This window comes from Scyliorhinus torazame, chromosome 13, assembly GCF_047496885.1.
Source record: "Scyliorhinus torazame isolate Kashiwa2021f chromosome 13, sScyTor2.1, whole genome shotgun sequence".
Lineage (NCBI taxonomy): Eukaryota > Metazoa > Chordata > Chondrichthyes > Carcharhiniformes > Scyliorhinidae > Scyliorhinus > Scyliorhinus torazame.
Window position 1 is genome coordinate 55,235,967 of NC_092719.1, and position 15,082 is coordinate 55,251,048.

General features: G+C 49.7%; 1 protein-coding gene across 12 annotated transcripts in view; it reads left to right on the plus strand.

Annotated features, from left to right (window-relative positions):
- Window positions 1-15,082, plus strand: part of anks1b (ankyrin repeat and sterile alpha motif domain containing 1B) — a 1,303,035-nt gene that overhangs the window by 123,989 nt on the left and 1,163,964 nt on the right. The window lies entirely within an intron of this gene.

Genomic DNA, 15,082 nt, shown 5'->3' on the forward strand with positions numbered 1-15,082 from the left:
CATCAACTGCTCTACCCTCATCTACCTGTTCAGTCACCTTCTCAAAGAACTCAATAAGGTTTGTGAGGCATGACCTACCCTTCACAAAGCCATGCTGACTATCCCTGATCATATTATTCCTATCTAGATGATTATAAATCTTGTCTCTTATAATCCCCTCCAAGACTTTACCCACTACAGACGTGAGGCTCACCGATCTATAGTTGCCGGGGTTGTCTCTGCTCCCCTTTTTGAACAAAGGGACCACATTTGCTGTCCTCCAGTCCTCTGGCACTATTCCTGTAGCCGATGATGACATAAAAATCAAAGCCAAAGGTCCAGCAATCTCTTCCCTGGCCTCCCAGAGAATCCTAGGATAAATCCCATCAGGTCCCGGGGACTTATCTATTTTCAGCCTGTCCAGAATTGCCAACACCTCTTCCCTACGCACCTCAATGCCATCTATTCTATTAGCCTGCGGCTCCGCATTCTCCTCCACAACATTATCTTTTTCCTGAGTGAATACTGACGAAAAATATTCATTTAGTATCTCGCCTATCTCTTCAGACTCCACACACAATTTCCCATCCCTGTCCTTGACTGGTCCTACTCTTTCCCTAGTCATTCGCTTATTCCTGACATACCTATAGAAAGCTTTTGGGTTTTCCTTGATCCTTCCTGCCAAATACTTCTCATGTCCCCTCCTTGCTCGTCTTAGCTCTCTCTTTAGATCCTTCCTCGCTACCTTGTAACTATCCATCGCCCCAACTGAAACTTCACACCTCATCTTCACATAGGCCTCCTTCTTCCTCTTAACAAGAGATTCCACTTCCTTGGTAAACCACGGTTCCCTCGCTCGACGCCTTCCTCCCTGCCTGACCGGTACATACTTATCAAGAACACGCAGTAGCTGATCCTTGAACAAGCCCCACTTATCCAGTGTGCCCAACACTTGCAGCCTACTTCTCCACCTTATCCCCCCCAAGTCACGTCTAATGGCATCATAATTGCCCTTCCCCCAGCTATAATTCTTGCCCTGCGGTGTATACTTATCCCTTTCCATCATTAACGTAAACGTCACCGAATTGTGGTCACTGTCCCCAAAGTGCTCTCCTACCTCCAAATCCAACACCTGGCCTGGTTCATTACCCAAAACCAAATCCAACGTGGCCTCGCCTCTTGTTGGCCTGTCAACAAGAACTGTGGTCGATTTTTGTTAATGAATGGTATCAAAGTATAGGAGCAAAGGAACACCTATGGAGTAGAGGTGTTAATCAGTCAGGATCTGTTTGAATGACTGAATGGCCCCCTCCTTATCCTAAACTTTTATTTTACATGAGCACCATTTAGTGGGTAGGGATCTCCGAGGGCAGGATGCAGGGAAGAAACCTAGCTTCCCATTTTTTCCAAGATCATTTGATTTCAATAGACTCATATTACGATCCCAGTTGATATAACTGGACGGGAAGATCCCAGAATTGAACCCTGGTTCAAAAGACTGTAACTTTCACTGTTTACAAAATAAAACATGGAGGAACAGGGTCACAGGACCATTCATTGGTTTTAACAACAAGAAAAAAACATGAATTAAACATCAAAAAATTGGATTCTAATACAATACTCAATTACTCCCCTTTTAGATTAACAAATACACACAGACGTCCGGTTGCAGCGGTGCACTGCTAAGCCGCACGTTTCAGCAGCCCCCGTTCTAACAGACATTTAGGCTCTTTTTGGGAGCCCCAACGGAAATTTTGTCGGACCAAACCCAGTGTGGGGTGACGAAGTAAGGAGTCCCCCCTAGTGTGTATGGAAAAGATCGGTGGTAGTGGCCAGATTGCGAAGGATCCTTTGGAGCAGCGGCAGAGAAGAGAAGGAAGAAGCAAGATGGCGACGGATGGAGCACAAACGACATGGGGCCCGGATCAGCAGGAATTCCTTAGACTGTGTCTGGAGGAATTAAAGAAGGAGGTGCTGGCGCCGATGTTGTTGGCAATCGAAGAGCTAAAAGAAACGCAAAAGGCCCAGGCGATAGAGCTCCGTGGGGTGAAGGAGAAGGCAGCTGAGAATGAGGATGAGATTCTGGGCCTAGCGGTAAAAATGGAGACGCACGAGGCGCTACACAAGAGGTGTATCGAAAGACTCAAAGTCCTGGAGAACAGCTCGAGGAGAAAGAACCTCCGGATTCTGGGTCTCCCCGAGGGAGTGGAGGGAGCTGACGTTGGGGCTTATGTGAACACGATGCTCCATTCGCTATTGGGAGCTGAGGCCCCCTCGGGCCCCCTGGAGGTGGAAGGGGCTCACCGGGTCCTTGCGAGGAAACCAAGGACTGAAGAACCACCAAGGGCGATAGTGGTGAGATTTCACCGCTTCACCGACAGAGAGGCTGTTTTGAGCTGGGCCAAGAATGTGCGGAGTAGCAGGTGGGAGAATGCGGTGATACGAGTGTGGTGATACGAGTGTATCAGGACTGGAGCGCGGAGGTGGCGAGAAGGAGAGCGAGTTTTAATCGGGCCAAGGCGGCGCTTCACAAGAAGAAAGTAAAGTTTGGGATGGTGCAGCTGGCGCGATTGTGGGTCACGTACCAAGATAGACACTACTATTTTGAAACGTCGGAAGAGGCATGGACCTTCATCCAAAAAGAGAAATTGGACCAGAACTGAGGGACTGATGATGTGGGGGAGATGATGATGTTGATGTACAGAACTGTAAATTGGAGAATGGGAGGTTCACCGTATCGGGATGATAGATGGGGAGGGGAAAGGGAAGAGAAGAATCCCTTCTTCTTTCTTGACGGGGGGACACTGAGAAATGTGGGCGCCGGTGGGAAAAGGGACATAGGTGGGGGATGGGGAATGGGAACGGGGCTGTAAGGGGAGCTGCGCCATAGGGGGCGGGGCTGATCTAGGAAAGCGCAGATTTTTTCCTGCGTTAGGGAGATGATGGCGGGAAGATAGGCGCAAGGAGGATGAGTGTTCCACACACAGGGGAATCAAGGAGAGAGCGGGGGAAGCCAGGGTCAGTTGGAGTCAGCTGACTTTCGGAAGCATAATGGGGGGAGTAACCATGCTAGATGGGGATCTAGTGGGGGGGGGAGGGGGGTATAACTGGGTTGCTGCTGCTGGGATCGAGAGGGAACTGGCAAGGGAAGAGGTGGTCGGGACGGGAGCGTGCCGCCTGGGGGACGGGTGGGTGCGCGGGACCTGGACGTGGGACTGGCCTAGAGTAAGTGATGGCGGGGGGGGTGGCAGAGGGGGGGCAAGGGGGGGGTGGCAGAGGGGGGGCAAGGGGGGGGCGGGGGGCAGGGGGGGGGCGGGCAGGGGGGCAGCCCCCAATCCGGCTAATCACATGGACGGGCAGCCCCCCAATCCAGCTGATCACGTGAACGGGCAGCCCCCCAATCCGGCTGATCACGTGGAATGTGAGAAGCCTAAATGGGCCGATTAAGAGGGCCCGCGTGTTTGCGCACTTAAAAGGACTGAAGGCAGACGTGGTCATGCTTCAGGAGACGCATCTGAAGGTGGTGGATCAGGTTAGGTTAAGGAAAGGATGGGTGGGACAGGTGTTCCACTCCGGGTTGGACGTGAAAAATAGAGGGGTGGCTCTATTGGTGGGGAAACGGGTGTCGTTTGAGGCTAGGAATATAGTAGCGGACAACGGTGGTAGATATGTGATGGTGAGTGGTAGATTGCAGGGAATAGAGGTCGTACTGGTAAATGTATATGCCCCGAACTGGGATGATGCGGGATTTATGAAGCGGATGCTGGGACGTATCCCAGACCTGGAGGTAGGAAGCCTGGTAATGGGGGGGGGGATTTCAATACTGTGCTAGACCCAGGGTTAGATCGGTCTAGATCCAGGACCGGAAGAAGGCCGGCAGCGGCCAAGGTGCTCGGGGGGGTTTATGGAGCAAATGGGGGGAGTGGATCCGTGGAGATTTGCTAGGCCGTTGGCCAAAGAGTTTTCCTTTTTCTCCCATGTTCATAAGGTATACTCCAGGATAGATTTCTTTGTTTTGAGTAGGGCACTGATTTTGAGGGTGGCAGGAACGGAGTACTCGGCCATAGCCGTTTCAGACCATGCCCCGCACTGGGTGGATCTGGAACTAGGAGAGGAGAGGGAACAGCGCCCACTCTGGCGACTGGATGTGGGACTATTGGCGGATGAGGGAGTCTGTGGAAGGGTGCGGGGATGTATTGAAAGGTACCTGAAGGCCAATGATGATGGTGAGGTCCAGGTGGCGGTAGTATGGGAAGCGCTGAAGGCGGTGGTTAGGGGAGAGTTGATCTCCATTAGGGCTTACAAGGAGAAAAAAGAGGGCAAGGAAAGGGAGAGATTAGTGGGGGAGATTTTGAGTGTGGATAAAAGATATGCGGAGGCCCCGGACGAAGGACTATATAGGGAGAGGCGAAAACTTTAGACGGAGTTTGACCTGCTGACCACAGGGAAGGCAGAGGCACAGTGGAGAAAGGCACAAGGGATGAGATACGAATATGGGGAAAAGGCGAGTCGGCTGTTGGCCCACCAGCTTCGTAAGCAGATAGCAGCAAGGGAAATAGGGGGAGTTAGGGATGAAACGGGAACTACGGTGCGGAGTGCAGGGAAGGTAAATGAGGTGTTTAAGGCCTTTTCTGAGAGTCTATATAGGTCCCAACCCCCGGAGGGAAAAGAGGGGATGCAACAGTTTTTGGACCAACTAAGGTTCCCGAAGGTGGAGGAGCAGGAGGTGGCAGGTCTGGGGGCGCCAATCGGGGTGGACGAGGTGACTGAAGGGCTGGGGAACATGCAGGCAGGGAAGGCCCCGGGACCAGACGGGTTCCCGGTGGAATTTTATAGGAAGTATGTGGACGTGTTGGCCCCACTGTTGGCAAGAACCTTTAACGAGGCCAGAGAACGGGGGACTCTACCCCCGACAATGTCGGAGGCGACGATATCATTAATCCTGAAGCGAGATAAATATCCGCTGCAATGCGGGTCATATAGGCCTATCACGCTCCTGAATGTAGACGCCAAGTTGCTGGCAAAAGCGCTGGCGATGAGGATCGAGGATTGTGTCCCGGGGGTGGTGCATGAAGACCAGACAGGGTTTGTAAAGGGGAGACAATTGAATGTTAACGTGCGACGGCTGTTGGGGGTGATAATGATGCCCCCAGCGGAGGGGGAGGCAGAGATAGTGGCAGCGATGGATGCAGAGAAGGCATTTGATAGGGTAGAGTGGGAGTATTTATGGGAGGTGCTGAGGAGGTTTGGGTTCGGGGAGGGGTTTGTCAGTTGGGTTAAACTCCTCTATGGGGCCCCAGTGGCAAGTGTAGTCACAAATCGGCAGAGATCGGAGTATTTTCGGTTAGGCAGGGGTGCCCTCTGTCCCCATTACTGTTCGCGCTGGCAATTGAACCACTGGCCATAGCGTTGAGAGATTCTAGGAAATGGAGGGGGATGGTTAGAGGGGGAGAGGAACACCGAGTATCACTACGCAGATGACCTACTGCTGTATGTGGCGGATCCTGTGGCGGGATGACAGAGGTTATGCAGATATTGAGGGAGTTTGGAGATTTTTCGGGATATCGGCTTAATATGGGGAAGAGTGAGCTTTTCGTAGTACACCCCGGGGATCAGGGAAGAGGGATAGACGGCCTGCCGTTAAGGAGAGCGGAAAGGAGCTTCCGATATTTGGGGATTCAGGTAGCCAGGAGCTGGGGAACTTTACACAAACTCAATCTGACGCTACTGGTGGAGCAGATGGAGGAGGATTTCAAGAGGTGGGATATGCTGCCGCTCTCACTGGCGGGCAGAGTGCAGGCGGTCAAGATGATGGTTCTCCCAAGGTTTCTTTTTGTGTTTCAATGTCTCCCCATTTTGATCACTAAGGCCTTTTTTAAGAAAATAGATAGGAGTGTTATGAGTTTCGTGTGGGCAGGGAAGACCCCGAGGGTAAGGAGGGGGTTCCTGCAGCGCAGCAGGGACAGAGGGGGACTGGCGTTGCCGAATCTGGCCGATTATTACAGGGCCGCCAATGTGGCGATGGTTCGCAAGTGGATGAGGGAGGGAGAGGGGGCGGCGTGGACGAGGCTGGAGATGGCGTCCTGTAAAAGAACGAGCCTAAAGGCGCTGGTGATGGCGCCCCTACCGCTCTCCCCGAAAAGGTACACCACAAACCCAGTAGTGGCGGCAACCTTAAGGATCTGGGGGCAATGGAGGCGACATAGGGGTGTGACGGGTGCCTCGGTGTGGTCCCCGATCAGGAACAACCATAGGTTTGTCCCAGGAAGGATGGACGGAGGGTCCCAGAGCTGGCATCGGGCAGGAATTAGGAGATTGAGAGACTTGTTTATTGACGGGACGTTTGCGAGCCTGGGAGAGCTGGAGGAAAAGTATGAGTTGCCCCCGGGGAATATCTTTAGATACATGCAAGTGAGGGCATTTACGAGGCAACAGGTAAGGGAATTTCCGCTGCTCCCGACACAGGGATCCAGGATAGAGTGATTTCGGGGGTATGGGTCGGGGAGGGCAAAGTGTCCGAAATATATCAGGAGATGAGAGATGAGGGCGAGGCGCTGGTAGGGGAGCTGAAAGGAAAATGGGAAGAAGAGCTAGGGGAGGAGATTGAGGAGGGTCTGTGGTCTGATGCCCTAAGTAGGGTAAATTCCTTTTCCTCGAGTGCCAGGCTTAGCCTGATACAATTCAAGATTCTACACAGAGCACACATGACGGGAGCGAGGCTGAGCAGGTTCTTCGGGGTGGAGGACAGGTGCGGGAGGTGCTTGGGAAGCCCGGCGAACCACACACATATGTTTTGGTCATGTCCGGCACTGGAGGGGAGTGGCAAGAGTGATTTTAAAGGTGATGAAGGTCCGGGTCAAGCCAGGTTGGGGGTTAGCTATATTTGGGGTAGCGGAGGAGCCGGGAGTGCAGGAGGTGAAAGAGGCCGATATTCTGGCCTTTGCGTCCCTGGTAGCCCGGCGAAGGATCTTACTCATTAGGACGGAAGCGAAACCCCCCGGCGTGGAGACCTGGATAAACTATATGGCAGGGTTCATAAAACTGGAACGGATGAAGTTTGCGTTGAGAGGATCGGTTCAGGGGTTCTCCAGGCGGTGGCAACCGTTCCTTGACTATCTCGCGGAACGTTAAGGGAAAATAGATCGTCAGCAGCAGCCCGGGGGGGGGGGGGGGGGGTGGGGGGGGGGGAGAGAGGAGGAGGAGGGAAGGGGGGGGCGGAGAGAGGAGGAGGGAAGGGGGGGGGGAGAGAGGAGGAGGGAAGGGGGGGGGAGAGAGGAGGAGGGAAGGGGGGGGGAGGAGGAGGGAAGGGGGGGGCGGAGAGAGGAGGAGGGAAGGGGGGGGGAGAGAGGAGGAGGGAAGGGGGGGGGGAGAGGAGGAGGGGAGGGGGGAGAGAGGAGGAGGGGAGGGGGGAGAGAGGAGGAGGGAAGGGGGGGGAGAGGAGGAGGGAAGGGGGAGAAGAGGAGGGAAGGGGGGAGAGGAGGAGGGAAGGGGGAGAAGAGGAGGGAAGGGGGGAGAAGAGGAGGGAAGGGGGGGAGAGAGGAGGAGGGAAGGGGGGCGAGGAGGAGGGAAGGGGGGCGAGGAGGAGGGAAGGGGGGCGAGGAGGAGGGAAGGGGGGCGAGGAGGAGGGAAGGGGGGGCGAGGAGGAGGGAAGGGGGGCGAGGAGGAGGGAAGGGGGGCGAGGAGGAGGGAAGGGGGGGCGAGGAGGAGGGAAGGGGGGCGAGGAGGAGGGAAGGGGGGCGAGGAGGAGGGAAGGGGGGCGAGGAGGAGGGAAGGGGGGGCGAGGAGGAGGGAAGGGGGGGGCGAGGAGGAGGGAAGGGGGAGAGGAGGAGGGAAGGGGGGAGAGGAGGAGGGAAGGGGAGGGAGAGGAGGAGGGAAAGGGGGAGAGAGGAGGAGGGAAGGGGGGGAGAGAGGAGGAGGGAAGGGGAGGAGAGAGGAGGAGGGAAGGGGGGGAGAGGAGGAGGGAAGGGGGGGAGAGGAGGAGGGAAGGGGGGGGAGAGGAGGAGGGAAGGGGGAGAGGAGGAGGGAAGGGGGGAGAGGAGGAGGGAAGGGGGGAGAGAGGAGGAGGGGAGGGGGGGAGAGAGGAGGAGGGGAGGGGGGGGAGAGAGGAGGAGGGGAGGGGGGAGAGAGGAGGAGGGAAGGGGGGGAGAGGAGGAGGAAAGGGGGGGAGAGAGGAGGGAAGGGGGGGAGAGAGGAGGAGGGAAGGGGGGGAGAGAGGAGGAGGGAAGGGGGGGAGAGAGGAGGAGGGAAGGGGGGGAGAGAGGAGGAGGGAAGGGGGGAGAGAGGAGGGAAGGGGGGGAGAGAGGAGGAGGGAAGGGGGGAGAGAGGAGGAGGGAAGGGGGGGAGAGAGGAGGAGGGAAGGGGGGAGAGGAGGAGGGAAGGGGGGAGAGGAGGAGGGAAGGGGGGAGAGGAGGAGGGAAGGGGGGGAGAGGAGGAGGGAAGGGGGGGAGAGGAGGAGGGAAGGGGGGAGAGGAGGAGGGAAGGGGGGAGAGGAGGAGGGAAGGGGGGGGAAGAGGAGGAGGGAAGGGGGGGAGAGGAGGAGGGAAGGGGGGGAGAGGAGGAGGGAAGGGGGGGGGAGGAAGCGGGAAGGGGGAGAGAGGAGGAGGGAAGGGGGGGAGAGAGGAGGAGGGAAGGGGAGGAGGGAAGGGGGGGAGAGGAGGAGGGAAGGGGGGGAGAGGAGGAGGGAAGGGGGGGAGAGGAGGAGGGAAGGGGGGAGAGGAGGAGGGAAGGGGGAGAGGAGGAGGGAAGGGGGGAGAGAGGAGGAGGGAAGGGGGGGAGAGGAGGAGGGAAGGGGGAGAAGAGGAGGGAAGGGGGGAGAAGAGGAGGGAAGGGGGGCGAGGAGGAGGGAAGGGGGGGCGAGGAGGAGGGAAGGGGGGAGAGGAGGAGGGAAGGGGGGAGAGGAGGAGGGAAGGGGGGAGAGGAGGAGGGAAGGGGGGAGAGGAGGAGGGAAGGGGGGAGAGGAGGAGGGAAGGGGAGGGAGAGGAGGAGGGAAAGGGGGGGCAACCTGTTTTGTTCTGGTTGGGGTGGGGGGGGAGCACTATTTTTTGTTACTTTGTTAGTTCACTGTTTTATTTAAATAATGTTATCTATCAGTTATTGTGTTACCTTTTTTGTTGATTTGTAAGGTGGAAAAATTGTGTTTGAAAACTTTAATAAAACATATTTAAAAAAAAAACAAATACACACAGATATTAAGATCTTAAGCGTCTTAAAGGGTTTTACACAAACTCCGTGGTCCAGCTACCGATTTCCATAATTATTTCAAATAATGTCTCCCAAACTGTAGTCATTTTGCACAAATCTTAGCACTACTGCAGAAATTTTCTGGCCTCTCACTAACCAATGTCTTTTCAACTTTCTGTGACTTTACTGAATAGTAATCTGTTCTGGTTCCCAGTTTCCTCTTCTCCGTTAACTCCAGACTTCTGGGACACTTCTCTTCATTTCTCGAATTCCCTTAACTAGCTGGACTTTAGGTTTCCGACATCTGTTTTCTTAGCCATTACTCCAGAGTATGGTCTTTCTTATAGCAAGGCTGAGAGAGATGTTCCCCCTTTAGCCTCCTAAAACCAAATGCCTCTAGCAGAGCTGCCTTCTCTCCCACTATCTATCACCAACTGCAATCAAATTAGCTAAACTAAAACCTATACGTTTCTCTACCGCACAAGGCCCGAATTGCTAAGCATCCACTGCTGGTTTATTTACTCTTCACGCTGTAACCCTCTCTAAGCACAATAGAATCACAGTTGGAATTGAAACCAACCCCATACATACAAACACCTTTGTCCAGCATGAATCTAATTATACGTTTTGCCCTTCCAGGTACAAAAACCTTAAATTAAACCCACTTAAAACTATACTTTATTTCTAATGTTTACCAATACAAATATAAATCCCTGAAAACTACCTTTGTTTTCCTCACACTTTTGTGATTTCTTGTTCACTTATGTTTGCCTCAATTGATGCAGTCTGGTTGATAGGTTGGATATTACTCTGTATTATGCCTTGGGATGATTTAACTTCCGAGGAGTGACAATCACAGTCAAATTGCCACTCCATCCTATTTTCTTACAATAAAATGCAGCCACGCCTTTCTCGCCCAATCTTTTGACTCTGGCCAGGTGGGAAACGCAGAGTGCAGTGGCTTCCTGAGGCTTTCTGTCGAGTGCATGGGAGTTGAGGGACAGGAAGACACAGCCTGTCTAACTGTCATTGTCAACAACATTGTTTTTTGGAAGCACGGTCAACCATTGCAGGGATAATTCTTCTGTTGATACCAACATCTTTAGACTTGAATACAGTATACACATTTAACATTTTGAGGTGATCTCAGGCTGTGCTCTTTATCTTAAGTTGTGAAAGAGCTTGCCGCGTTGAAAGCTGCCAGCAGTTCAAAATTTACATGTGTGCATGGTTTCAGGGTGTCCCTGAGAAATAAGTTGGATTGTAAAACATGGGCTTCTCAATAAGTATCCAGCTACACAGTTTGCACTGTTTTGCTGAATTCACTGTTTTAAAACATGAACCATAATGAATATATATTTCTGACTACTGACTTATTAGTATTCTGTAGCTGCTTATGTATATTAGGGGCAGAAGTGCTAATTCAGTGCATTTTTACAGCCACACATAGTGACCTTTTAATAACAAAACCTCCTTAAACTGTTGAAGATCATGGGAGCTCAGATGTTTATTGATTTCCGTTGATGCCGATTCAATTATGACATGCCCTATGAATAAATTGATTGCAACCTTACTAAGGAATTCTGCCTTGTCCATTTCACCATTTGATGTAATTGAAATGAATTTTCATGGCAAATGGAAGTTTTGATGACAGTTATGGTAAATGAAAGAGCCTTTGAAGTAACTAATAGGCTGCTTCCATTAGCCACTTCTCTGATGGTGGAAACTGATCTTTCGACCGAGCTGCTGAGAAGTCTCTGCACACTCGCTCCCTGTAGGGACATGTCTCGTTAAGCCAAGCCCAGAGAGCGCCACTGTAGGTTGGCAGAGAATGAGTCCACGGGAGCCCCTAAGTCTGAGTGGGAATACCTCTTGAGGTTTGCAGCTCTTCAGCATTAAGCATTCTGAGCTGGGAACACCCGACCCTTAGGGCATGGGCTTCAAATATTGTCTGGAGATTGACTTGAAAGAATCTCAACCACAGTGACAGATTGACCCTTCCAGGCTCCATTAGTGAGACAGACTGGCGAGTCAATCATCTGCAATGCCCTGCAGGCTGCCCAGTGTTCATATTGGGTTACTAAGCCTACCATGGGAGAGTGACTTTGTTCTGAACTTTCATTGATAGGAACGTCATCTTGGAGCCACTGCTCCCTCAAAATAACCCATTCTAGGAATCTCCCATCCCTTGGGATATATGCCAGTTAGTTTTTAGAATTAAAATAAGTCTACACAGAAAATTTGCAACTGTTCCAGGGAGAAAAGCGGCTCTTCCGTCTGATTCATTGAGTCAGGAAGTGCTTGATTCAAATAAATTACATTTCCTAAAAATTGGAGTTTGCTACCTTAACCAGTAGGAAGTCCACGCTCAGGACAGTTTATTTCATGTGTTCATGGGATGTGGGCATTGCTGGCAGGGCCAGCATTTATTGCCAATCCCTAATTACCTTTGAATTGAGTTGCTTGTGAGGCCATTTGAGAGTAAGCCACATAGCTGCGTGTCTGGAGTCACATGTCGGCCAGACCAGGTGTGGTCGGCAAATTTCCTTTTCTAAAGGATATTAATGAACTAGATGAATTTTTATGACAAGCGACAATGGTTTTGTGGTCATCATTAGACTTTTAGCTCCAGATTTTTATTGATTTCAAATCTTACCATCTGCCATGGTCACTGCATATGAATATATGCAGCTTCGAACAAGCCGGACTAATAATCTTAAAATTGGTTGTTATTGTAATGCTGAGCACACTTGTCCAGGCATTGCACCTTTTTTGAATTTCAACAAAAACATGAGAGACAACAGTTCCATGGTGCACTCTCCATGGCCTCAAACACAAACAACTTCCCAACCCTTTTCTCATGCAGTGTAAATTGTTGCTACCTTTGAAATTTGGTAATTTTGTACCTGTCCCGATGAGTGCAAGAAATATATTTTTTAAAAAGGATTCTGTTTTGCAGGTCCCGGGAGCTTTTAGCAGCCAGAAGGTGAAATTGACAGAGGAATGTGTTTTTCAGTCTGCGCTAATGAACTGTGGTTTTACTGAGGACGGTCCCTGGGGAGTTAATGCGCTTTCAGTCCCTGGAAAGTTAATTGTTTTTCAGCTTGGGGAGATGATGTCAGTGCTGGGCGGAGGTAAGGGAAAGAGACCTTTTGGGGAAAAAAAGCTTTTGGAGAGGAGAGTTGAAGCTGGCAACCCTTGGTTTCTTTTAGACCACAAGGCAGTTTTTTTTCTCAATAGGATAGTTCAAAAAGAGTAATAATATTTTAAAGCAGAACAGACTTGTCTGAAGACAAGGAAGAGGCTGAAACAACCCAGTTGAAGCAGCTACTTGAAGATATTCAGCCAGAGTCTGCAGGGATTCTAATTGGGACCCAAATTGGGGCTGGTTTAGCACAGGGCTAAAGTGCTGGCTTTTAAAGCAGACCGAGGCAGGCCAGCAGCACGGTTCAATTCCCGTACCAGCCTCCCCGAACAGGCGCCGGAATGTGGCGACTAGGGGCTTTTCACAGTAACTTCATTTGAAGCCTACTTGTGACGATAAGCGATTTTCATTTCATTTTATTTCATCCTTTCCGTACCCCAAGTATTACTGCTGATTTTTAAGTTGGATTGAGAGCTGCTTATTTCATTTCTTGTTATTTAATGGAAAATTGAGTAGTAATGTTGAGGGATAATTGCAAGCTGTTCTTTTCGAGTGTGAAGTTAAAGAGTCTAATATTGTATTCTTAATAAAGTTTTGTATGAAAATACCAAAGCCCTATTTTTTCATGCAATCGCTCCTGGAGCAAATCATTATTTCTGCACAGTCTTACAAAATAAGCTAAATTATTGGGGGTTCGGTCCAGCATCCTAGGCACTGTTGGGGTCTGATCTGGGATCATAATAATAGCAACTAATTATTACTATTTAATGCCTACAGCATAGGTCATATATTCTAGTGGAATAATTACTTGCTTTGTGTTTAATTGTGGCAAAAAGATATGGCTCGTTAAATTTTGTACAGCCTTTGTTTTGTATTATTATAGGTGAGCAGAGACAAGCAGTGGAATTTTCCAGTTCATACCACCAGTTATCAAATGAACTTGAAGAGAGCAATTTAGCACATTTAGTATATGTGCCGAGCTGGCATCTGATTCCAGCTTAACTGAGTTACCTTAGCCAGTGGAGGTCAACATTGTTGACTTTTTAGCAAATGATGGAATTAAATTCGGATAAAATAGAACTTTGTTTTTTTTAGTATAAATTATTCTGCAAATCCATTACTTTGCAATCTGCAAAAAATTGCCTCATGAAGCTTTGAATATTTCACACATTAGTGAGTAATATTTACCTCAGAGAAAAGACCCCAAAGGTTTTGGAAAATTACAGTAAACCCCCCCCCCCCCCAACCCCAGGAGGAAATGCTGGAGTGATGCAGCATGTTAATCAACATCTGTATGGAGACAAAATCTCCCAAGCTCATTTGAATATTTTTTTTGCACATTTTCTGTTTGGCTTTTACCAATTGTGGTTTATCCCATATTTTCCACTGCTGACTTCAACCTGGCGCAACTTTTGTTCTTTTTACTGTTTTCACCGCTGAATAAAATAGTATGGCATGTCTGCCGATGTAATGTGTTGCAGCTGTTTTAAGGGAGCTGGGGAATTCACAGATGTTGCACTTGAAATGCATATAATAACCTACCGCTGAGAATTCTGCTCAAATATGCCACATTGGCTCTTATGGAAAATTTCCACTGCAGCAGATGGCTTGTGTGAGTTTCAAATGTTTAGTGAACTTTTCGATCAATGAGTTCCATCACAAAACCAATGATATTACATAGCATTTTGCATTTTAAGGATAGTAGCGTGTTTCCTGTTGCTGTTCAAGGTGGTACAGTGGTATAATCCCGGGAGAGAGTAATAACTTTTAAAAATAAAGGTGAACTTCCAAGTGACCCACAGAAAGAATTGTAGAACATGATTCCATGTTTTAAGACTTTTACTGTAACAAATAAACTAAAATCAGCAAAAACTAAACATTACTTAACAAACGACTAATACCGCAACTTAAAGAAAAGGAATTTTTGCATTAACTAATTAACTCAATTGAAATATGCTTCACAACATATTTTTACTTACCACCACACTTCCAGCAGAGATGTAGCCTTAATGATAATGTTCTAAACTCCTGCTAGCTTTTCAGCTGGCTCCCTTCTCCCTGCCATACCAGGTCAAGTTTTCGAGTATCTTTCCACTCAGCCTTTTGAATATTCCCAAACCAAACTCCTGCAGGAAAGCCCATTACGATTACACTGTATTTGTTAAATCACTATGCTCTTTGAACAGTTAACCAGTTCTCACCAGCATCCTGCTTGGTTGGTAATACAAAAACAGTCTTTACCTCTGCTCTTCACAACAGCAGCTGTTTCTGTCCCTCTCGCCATGTTTCTGTGTCTATTCCAGGTGTGAAACCAGTCATTTTATTTTTAGCCGGTTTCAGTTACTGATGACATAGACTTGTCTCCAGTCGGATCTGTTATGATCACCGCCACCCGCTATTTAAGGCATTCTGTTTTCACCTTGATTTAAAGGAGATTTAAAACAGAGCCACCTTGTGAAGTCTCACATTCATAATAAAGGAAACTCACTGCCTTTCAAATGAATAAGTGGGCCTGATTCTGTAGCTATCTTTCATACCGATTCATGATTGTTCACTCGCTCTATAACGATCAATGTTGTTATTGAATAGAATGGTTTTGTTTCCAGTTTTGTGTGCATAACTAGACTTGGAATCCTAATTAATGTTCTATTTAGTCTATTTGTCATTTTCTGTTCAAGTGTAGAGTGGATTCTAATCTGAATCTCTTACTGTAAGTATGCAGAAAACTGTGGGGTGAACCAACCAAATTGTTTTCGTGAAGGGAAGTGAGTGACACAA